The 10,546-nt window shown below is 34.2% G+C and overlaps 1 long non-coding RNA gene across 2 annotated transcripts in view; it reads right to left on the minus strand.

Moving 5' to 3' along the window:
• Positions 1-9,415, minus strand: part of LOC108514042 (uncharacterized) — a 30,113-nt gene extending 20,698 nt beyond the window's left edge. For both annotated transcript variants that reach the window (XR_001881089.1, XR_001881088.1), the window contains exon 1: positions 9,299-9,415. This is a non-coding gene — a long non-coding RNA (uncharacterized LOC108514042). The remainder of the gene's footprint in view (positions 1-9,298) is intronic.
• Between the last annotated feature and the right edge of the window lie 1,131 nt (positions 9,416-10,546).

Consider the following 10,546-nt stretch of genomic DNA (forward strand, 5'->3'; position numbering starts at 1 on the left):
TATATAGCCTTTTATGGGACCAGAGCTGTCAATGTTTCTCTGGAATATTTGCTTTGCAAAGATTTTTTCAAAGATTACCTGCTGGATATCCCTGAAGTGGTTTACTGATGAGGGACAGTAATGGCAGCAGATTGTCCAATCCCCATGGTGTCCTCCATAATCAAAGTTGGCAGTGCAAATACAGGGCCTGTCTGTTTTTCCACTTGTGAGAAACCTTTTACAGACAGGCTGTAAACAGCTTGGGTGGTATTGGCATGACACTGTCTAACTTTTCTGCCTACTCTTTTTAGATTTTCTGCTCGTTACTTTGCTCACGTGTAGTCGTGTGTCTATATATGTTACCCAAGGCCTTGGAAGATGGTTTTTATTCAACTTTTACATTGTTGAGTTTCAAAAATTTGGGTAAAATTTGCATGCAGAGAAATATACATATCTTCGATGTTTGATGTATAATTCAATGAACTTTGACAAATTGAATACCTTAGTCAAGATATAAAACAATTTCATTACCCCAGATAGTTTCCACTATTTTTATCCAATAACTCCCCACACCTCATAAGCTACTCCTGTTTTGATTTTTATCTTCAAATTCTTGAACTTTACATAAGTCTAATCAAACAGCATGTAATCTTTCATGTTTGGCTTCCTTTGGTCATGACAATTTTGAGATTCACTGATATTATTTGGTATACTTGTGGTTTATTCTTTTCTTATTGTTGAGAAGCATTCCTTTGTGTGGATATGCCATAATTTGTTTATCCATTGTCCTATGATGGACTTTGGGTTGTTTCCAGTTTGGGGCTATTACAAACAAAGTTATTTCAAGTTTTCTTGTGGAAGACTCTTTCGGACTTTTGTTTTAAATTCTACTGGGTAAATAAATAAGAGTGTAATTGTTGGGTCACAGGGTAAGGTATATATTTAACTTTTATAAGAAACTGCCAAAGAGTTTTCTAAATAAATTATAGCATTTATTATTCCTGCCAGCAATGTCTGAGAGGTTCAGTTTGTCCACATTCTGACTAACATTCTATATTATCTGTCTCACATTTTACCATTTGGAGCAGGTGTGCAGAATGTGATTCTAGTAGATTTTCATTTGCATTTCCCTAATGATGCTGAGAAAATTTTTGTGTACTTTTTCACCACTTGTATATTTTCTTTTGCAAAGTATCTAAGTCTTTTGCCCATTTTACTCTGTTTTCTTTTCATTTCTATTTGTAGGAATTCTTTGAATATTCTAGATATAAGTACTTTATCAGACCCATATATGTATTCCCTGTCTGTGGCTTGCCTATTTACTTTCCTAATGGTGTCTTTTGATGAGCTAAGGTTTTACATTTTAATGAAGCTTAGTTTATCATTTTCTCTTTTATGCTATTGCTTCTCTTCATAATGCCTAAGAAAAAATTTGCCTACTCCTATGCTATGAAGATATTTATTTGCTTTTTTTTTTTTTTTTTTTTTTTTTTTTTTTTTTTTAGATGGAGTCTTGCTCTGTCACCCAGGCTGGAGTGTATTGGTGCAGTCTCGGCTCACTGCAACCTCTGCTTCCCGGGTTCAAGAGATTCTCCTGCCTCAGCTTCCAGAGTAGCTGGGATTACAGGCACACACCATCATGCCTGGCGAATTTTTGTATTTTTAGTAAAGACAGGGTTTCACCATGTTGGTCAGACTGGTCTCAAACTCCTGACCTTGTGATCTGCCCGCCTCGGCCGCCCAAAGTACTGGGATTACAGGTGTAAGCCACTGTGCCTGGTTGCCTGTAACTTCTTTTTCAGAAGGTTTATAGATTTAAATTTTATTTTTAAATATAACAAAAACAATAAAAACAAAGCAAAAGCAAAATTTTAAAACCCTTTAAATTATGTGAACCCACTGAATTCCTTTAAAAATATTTAATTTTTGATTATTATAGAAACATAATAGTTGTACATATCTATGGGGCACATGTGATATTTTGATACAAGCATACAATGTGCAANATGTTGGTCAGACTGGTCTCAAACTCCTGACCTTGTGATCTGCCCGCCTCGGCCGCCCAAAGTACTGGGATTACAGGTGTAAGCCACTGTGCCTGGTTGCCTGTAACTTCTTTTCAGAAGGTTTATAGATTTAAATTTTATTTTAAATATAACAAAACAATAAAACAAAGCAAAAGCAAAATTTTAAAACCCTTTAAATTATGTGAACCCACTGAATTCCTTTAAAATATTTAATTTTTGATTATTATAGAAACATAATAGTTGTACATATCTATGGGGCACATGTGATATTTTGATACAAGCATACAATGTGCAATGATCAAATCAGGGTAATTGGGGTATCCATCACCTCAAGCATTTGTCATTTCTTTATGTTAGGGATGGTTAATGGGTACAAAATACACTTAGATAGAAGGAATAAGATCTAATGTTCAGTAACACAATAGGGCAACTATAGTTAATTATTTATAGTATATTTCAAAATAATGAAAAGACTGGAATTAGAATGTTCCTGAGTTCCCTCTTGAATTAATTATTGGTTATGGTGAAAGGTGTGATCTGTGTTTTCCATATGCTTTATTCATTTTAAAACACCATTTATTAAAAAAATTATATCCTCCTTGGCACCTTTGTAGAGGTAGAATTTACTGTAAATCCGTGGGTCTATTTTTGAAGTCTCTTTTCTGTTCCACTGATAGATTAGCCTTCCTATACATCAATACTATACTGTCTTGGTTACTATTGCTTTAGAATAAGTTTTGAAATAAGGCAGTATTAATCCCTTAACTTTGCTCTTTTTCAAATTTGTCTTGGCTATTCTAGGATCTTTGAATCTCTATACACATATTAGAATTGGCTTTTAACTCTCTTTAATTAAAAAAAGACTGCTAGGATTTTAATTTTAAAATAAAACATGGGTATTGGATTTTGTCTAATGTTTTCTGCATCTGTCTGAGATGATAATATTTTCCCTCCATTTTGTAAATGCAGCATGTTACAATGATTGTTTCAAAGCTTAAACCAACCTTGCATTTTTAGGATTAACCTCACTTATGATGTATTATTCTCTTTATATATTGCTAGAATCAATCAATTTGCTGATAATTAGTTTATCAATATTTCTAAGAGATTTTGACCTGCAATTTTCTTTACTTACAATGTTTCTGTCAGGTTTTGATATCACAGGTATGCTGTTCTCATTTAAACTGGTTGGAAAATAATATTTATTCTAATTTTTGAAAAAATGTATATCAGAGTGGTATTATTTCTTGCCTGAGGATTTGATAAAATTCACTAATAAAAATATTTATGCTGGTGTGTGTGTGTGTGTGTAAAGGCATTGGATTAGAAATCTAATTTCTTTAGTAGTTACAAAACATCTAATTTCCAATATCCTGTATTTTAAATTCTAGTTTATTTAGAAGTATGTGGTTAATTTCCAGATAGTTGGGGCTTTATAGAGATGTTAATGTTATTGATATGCAATTGAATTCTACCCTTATCAGACATCATACTGTATGATTTTAATATGTCTAATTTATTGAGACTAGTTTTATGGCCCAGCATATGGCCTATGGCATATCTTGGTGAATATTTCATGTGCACTTAAAAATAATGTGCTTTCTTTTGTTTTGGGGTAGGGTGTTTCATGAATGTTAATAAAGTCAAGGTGGTTCACAGTGTTGTTTAAACCTTCTGTAGCCTTGCTGATTTGTAACTACTTGTTCTATCAATTATTGAGAAAAGAGTATTAAAATTCCTAACAATGTGTGTTTATCTATTTCTCCCTTTAGTTTCATCAGTTTTTGGTTTTGTATTTAGTGTATGCAATTTATAATATTGTGTCTTCCTGAGGAGGCAACTCTTATCATTTTGAAATGTCTCTGTTTATTTCTTGTAACACACTTTGTCTTGATGCCTGTTGTTAACATACCCACATCATCTTCCTTTTTCTTGCTGTTTGTGTTGTATACCTTTTTTGAACTGCATTTTGTTATGGGGTGGCATAACAAAATACCATAGATTCAATGTCTTAAACAACCGCAATTTATTTTGTTCAAAATTCTGGAGGCTGAAAGTCCTAGATCAAGACCTGGCAGAGTTCATTTTTTGGCGAGGGGGTCTTTTTCTCTGCACATGGCCTCTTTTTTTGCTGTATGCTTACGTGGAAGGGGAGATAGATCTCTGATGTCCTTTTCCCTTTATAAGGATACCAGTTCTATTGAATCAGAGCTCTATCCTTAGTACCTCATTTAACCTTAGTTACCTCCTTAAACATTCTCTTTCCAATATAGTCACGTGGTTGGGGAGGGGTTAAGGCTTCAACATATGAATTTTGTGGGACACACAATTCAGTCCATTGCACCAACCTCTTACTTTCAACCTATTTATATCTCTATATGTAAAGCATGTAGTTTGCACATAACATTCGACTGAGTCTTGATTTTTATGCAGTCTGACAGACTTTGCTTTTTACTTTGAGTGTTTAGTCCAACTATATTTAATAAAATTATTGATATGGTTAGACTTATTTCTACTATATTTCTAATTGCTTTCTAATTTTCTAATCTGTTTTCTTTTCTATTTTGTTCTATTTCTGAGATTTAGTTTATGTATGTAAAAGATTATTTAGTGGTCTATTTTGATTCCTCTTTTGGCTTTCTAAATATGTGACTTTGTAGTTTTTTAGTGATTGGTCTGGAAATTACAATATACATTCTTATCACAATTTTCCTGTAGTTAACATTGTGATTTTAATATTCACAAAAAATGTCAGAATCTCTCAACAATATAATTTCATTTACTTTTTTCCATCCTTCATGCTCATGTTGTTATATATGTTACTACAATATTTATTATAATCTCTATAATGAAATGTTATTATTATTGCATTTTTTGCTCTAAAAAAGAAGATCATCAAACTTCCGTTAAGTGCCAGGTAGTAAATATTTTAGGCTTTGATGTCCATATATGTCCTGCATGCATATTATTATTTTTTATTGTTGTTTGATCCATTCTTATGTTTTGTAATCTCTTAAAATTAAAAAAATTGTTAGAATCAGGCCATACAGATACAAGCCAAGAGCTGGATTTGGCCTGTGGCTTATAGTGTGTTTGCCACTACTCCAAAAAGCTAGTTGTCTTTTAAAGAAATTATTGTAAGAAAAAAGATAGGTTTTTAATCTGACCGCATATTTACCATATTTAATTTTCTTTGTTTCTTCCTGCAGATGTGAATTTAGTCTGGCATCATTTCCCTGCAGCCTGAACAACTTCTTTTAACATTTATTATAGTACAATCTCCTGAATTCTCTCTGATTTTAGTTACATAAAAATGTTTTTTTAATTTTATCTCATAAATTCATAAGGCTATATTAGTATTATTATATAGGAATTATGATTTTAATATATTCTTATTAAAGGATGTATTGCTGGATATATAATTTGGGGTTGACAGTTTTTTTCTTTCTTTCTGTCTTAAAGGTACTTTTCTATTGTCTACTGTCATACACTTTTTCTGATAAGAAATCAGGCATAATTTTTTACCTCTATACAAGGTTTCTTTTCTCATTTGTGGCATTCAGAGTACTAAAATTCTTCCTTGCCCCTGAAATTTGTCATCTTTATTCTCAGGACTGTGAATATGATGAGATATCATGCCCTGACTTTGTTATATTACAGGGCAAAAGATATTAGTAATCTTGATTAAGGTTACTAATCAGTTGACTTTAAGTTAATTAATTGGGGGGATTATCTGGGTAAGTCAAATGTAAGCATGTGGAAGAGGAAATCAGAGATTCAGTGTGAGAAAGAGTTGATGTGCCATTGTTGGCATTGATTATGGAAGGGACCACATGAAAAGAAATGGTGGTGATTTCTAGGATCAGAGAACAGCCTCTGAATGACAGACCAAAAGGAAACAAGAATCTCAGACATGCAACCACAAGGGACTGGATTCTGTCAACAACCTGAATAAACTTGGGACAGAATTATCCCCCAAGAACCTCCAGATAAAAGCTCAGTTCTGCCAACACCTTGATTTTGACCTCTTGAGACTTTGAGTAGTGAACCCAGCTGAGCCCACCCAGACTTCCAACCAAAAAAACTGTGAGATAATAAATGAGTATTGTTTTTAAGGTCCCATGTTTGTTGTAATTTGTTACATAGCAATAGAAAACTAATACAGTCGCTCAAGGCATTTCATTTCTCTTTATAATTGGTTTTGAGGAATTGGACTATGATTGCTCAAATGTGGTTTTCTTTTTGAGGCTTCACTAAACATTTTGAATCTGTAGTTTTTGTTTTGTTAAATCAAATTTGTGAAACTGTCAGCCATTTTTTTCATCTTTTTTTTTTCACCAGACCCCTTCTCTTCTCTTTGTAGGACTCTACTTGTATGTATACTAGACTGCTTGATGCTTCACAGATACATAAGGCTTTTTCCTTTGTTCAGTCTTTTCCTTTGTACTTTTCAGATTTTAATATTTTTATTAGTCTCTTCAAATTTACTAATCATCTCTTCTGCTATCTCTAATCTATTGTTAATCCCATTCAATAATTTTTTTTATTTCTGATATTGTACTTTGTAGTTACAGAATTTCCTTTTGGCTTTTTAACATTCATTTTCATTTCTCTGTGGAGATTCCTTGTTTGTTCACTCACTGTGTCCATATTTTTCTTTAAATCCTTGGACATGTTTGTTAAAGATTTTATCTGCAGGCTGGGTGCGGTGGCTCAAGCCTGTAATCCCAGCACTTTGGGAGGCCGAGATGGGCAGATCACGAGGTCAGAAGATCGAGACCATCCTGGCTAACACGGTGAAACCCCGTCTCTACTAAAAAATACAAAAAACTAGCTGGGCGAGGTGGCGGGCGCCTGTAGTCCCAGCTACTCGGGAGGCTGAGGCAGGAGAATGGCATAAACCCAGGAGGCGGACCTTGCAGTGAGCTGAGATCCGGCCACTGCACTCCAGCCTGGGCGACAGAGCGAGACTCTGTCTCAAAAAAAAAAAAAAAGATTTTATCTGCAAATTTTAACTTCTGGGCCATCTTGTAGCCTGTGTGCATTGGCTTTTTTGTTGATTATGCACCTCAATTTTCTCCTTTTTAAGCTACATAATCATTTTAAAAATTTGATATTGTTTATTGCAAAAGATGCAGATTCTGCATTATTCTGTCTTCTTAAAGAACATTCCATTTTATTCTGGAAGACAGTTAAATTATTGTTAGATTCTTTAGAGCTTCTCAGGCTACGCTTATTGTTTGTTAAGATGGGATTCTTTAGGTTTTGTCCTTAGTTCTTAGTCCTAGAGTATGGCCCTTACTCAAAGGTGTGGTTTTTACTTGTGAGCATGGCTTTTCTGGGATATAAACTGAAATATGAAAGATCTCAGTATAGTTTACTGTGGTTTGGCTGGAGCACTGGTATCTCTTAGATTTGCATTACCTGTGCTAACTGTTCTATCCATTATAGCTCTGCTATCCCTGTTCAGCTCTCAGTCTCACATAAGCTACTTTCTATGAAGCCTCAGATTGTCTAGGCTTGTGCATGCACAGCCAAGCCTTTGCCCAAAACCCATAGAGATGCCTCACAGGGATTTGGGCCATCCTTTGCATAGCTCTCTACATTTTGGTACCCTGCACCACACTATGGCACTTCAGTATGTCTGAACTCTGATCATTGCTCCACCCTTCTTTCTTTATACTACCCCTCCAGAAATTACTCTCAGGCAAAAATGCCAGAAAATATGGAGCTCAGTTCATGTGATTTCCTTCTCTAAAGCATTACTGTCTTACGCTACCCGTTTCATATAGTTTTTCTAGTAATATAGTTATTTTTGGTGGGGAGGCAAGTCTGGTAGCAGTTACCACATCATGATTAGAATCAGAAATTCTAATATTTGTTTCAATGGTATTTGAACCTTCTCAGAACATTGCCATTATTTTCTCTATAAACTAAGGAGTATCAAAGATGTAGGTCATAGAGTTGCACAGCTATTAAACAGCATCTATAAATAAATATGTATACCAAGAGTTATTGAATGACCAAATAAATAAAATTTCTCATCATTTGTCAGGTTTCTTCACCATGAAGTTACTCTTTTCCCCTCCTTACAATTCTGTACTCTGGAAAGAAATCAGTATACGCAGCCCACACTTAAGGAGTGTGGAGTTATGCTTCGCCTTCTTGGGAGTGGTTTATCTATGTAAATTGTTTAGTCATTCTGCATGGGAAATTTGTCTCTTCTCCCACATTTAATTATATATTAAATCATTTATTTATGTTAGTGTAGATTCATGGATATTGAAGTTTGGATTGTAATATAATATATTTTATTTTATTGCTCAATTTGCTTCAGCTTTGGCCACTGGCAGTTCTTTCAGTTGGCTCCTCTGTTCCATCTGTGTGTGTGTGTGTGTGTGTGTGTGTGTGATGTTTTTAGTACTTTCTTACTTTCTGACACTAAAAGATGCTATGCTCCAGGCTCAATTTGCTCCAGCTTTGGCCATTGGAGCTCTTTCAGTTGGCTCCTGTCTTCTAGCATTGAATGTGTGTGTGCTGAGTTCTTACTTTCTGACTTCTGAATTCTTACCACAATATGCTCTAGGCTTATCTTATATATTCCCCTGCCTAGTACTACAATCAGCTATTTCTCAAAGATCTGTCTTTTTATTGCAGAATGGTATTAGAAACCAAAATCCGGGCTCTAAGTGTGCTCATTGCTACTGTACTTGTTTCCAGACCATCTCACCTGACAGAAAAAGAAAATATATGTGTGTGTACTAACACATGTATAAACACACATCTGTAAATACTTCTATATGCAACCATATATGTGTATATTAAACTTAAAATGATTTCATATTGATATCTTCAACCCTAATTTATTGCAACATTGATCATTCTCCCCCTTCTCCTTCCCTATCTGTAAATTTTCCCTCCAACAGTAAGATACCTGGTTCCCACTACCTGCCATTTGCATAATTGTTAAATTTCATTGTACGTGTATAGCAGTAGTAGGATGGTTAACCCATACTTCCAAGCCAAACAACTTTTTTAACTGGAATATTGTGCTTACATACAGTTTCTGTTGCCTTCAGTTTCATACATTCCTCTTATTTCCAAAGTCATTTTGATCAGCACTTTCCCACCTATTTCCTCCAGAGTGGTTGTTTCATACATTTGTAATAAAGTTAGATGTTCTGTCATGTTCTCAGATCACTCCACCCCTTAAATTATTTTTCAATTACATACATTAATTCACTATTTGTGTGGTGAAATTCTATAGTACTTGCCTTGTGCCAAGTACTCACCATTATAGTATCATAATAGTTTCACAGCCCTGCAAAATCCCCTGTGCTTCACTTATTCAACCCTCCTTCTCTCTCCCTAAATACCTGGTAACCATTGATCTTTGTATTGCCTCTATAGTTTTGCCCTTTCCAGGATGTCATATAAATAGAATCATATAATATGGAACCTTTCACTTAGCAACATGCATTTAAAATTCTACATGTCTTATTATATCACCCATTTTTAATGTATGTAGGTATAATAGATCATTGAAACCTAAATTTAGTTTAAAATGTGCCTGAATTTGTTGTGGGTTTAAAAAATATTTGTAATCAATGAATATAAAAGTATAACTACTATCATGTAGTGGTCAATGTTTTTTTAAATATTTACTTTAAAATAAGTCCTTTGTATTTGAAAAGGCTGAAGAACATGGCTCTATTAGTAGCACATCAGCAGCTGTTGTTCCTTTCCCGAGTTAGTTAAGGCCTAATTTATTAACTAGATTTCTGAGGAATTTTCAAATTTAAGATGCAAGCAATCAACTAGCAGTTATGATAATATGGGTTTTATGATAATGTTTCTTGGTTTTTCTAGATTATCCATTTTTGAATTTTCCACTGGCCCAATAGAGTGGAAGTCATATGGCTCTGAATCTAACATTTCCCAGTTGTGTGGTCTTTAAAGAAGGCAATTATTCATTCTTAGCCTCAGTTTTCTCACTAAATAATAACAAAACAAATCTTATCAGAGCACATAAAAGGTAATGGGAGGGAGTCAGAATAATAAGTGACACACAAAGAACAAATATAGATGAAGAGGTGAATGTCAGCAACAGGTGAGTTTGAGGAAGCATGAAACAAGGGTGGCAGAAATTCAGAGGATAGGAGCAAATGCAGCTTGTGATTCTCCAACAATCGCTTATTTTCGGTTGGTGCAAAAGTTATTGCGGTTTTACTATTATGTTGGCAAAACCGAAATTACTTTTGTACCAAACTAATAGTTTGAAGTTCAGTTTTAACTGGATGTTGCTTAAGTATGAAATCCTTTAAAACATTCTTATCTCTATGTTGGTGCTCACTACTCAGGAATTGATGTTTTCTGTTTGAGAGACACATGATGTAGACAAAGGGACATTGGTCATGTACCCATTTCTTGATTGAATCCTTGCCCTCCCATATAATTGTTCTGTGGCTTATTCAGTTTCTTCCATGCCATTAATGTTCAATTTTTTTCATCAGTGAATTGGGAATAATATCTACTTTATA

This window comes from Rhinopithecus bieti, unplaced genomic scaffold (assembly GCF_001698545.2).
Source record: "Rhinopithecus bieti isolate Rb0 unplaced genomic scaffold, ASM169854v2 scaffold_32105, whole genome shotgun sequence".
NCBI lineage: Eukaryota > Metazoa > Chordata > Mammalia > Primates > Cercopithecidae > Rhinopithecus > Rhinopithecus bieti.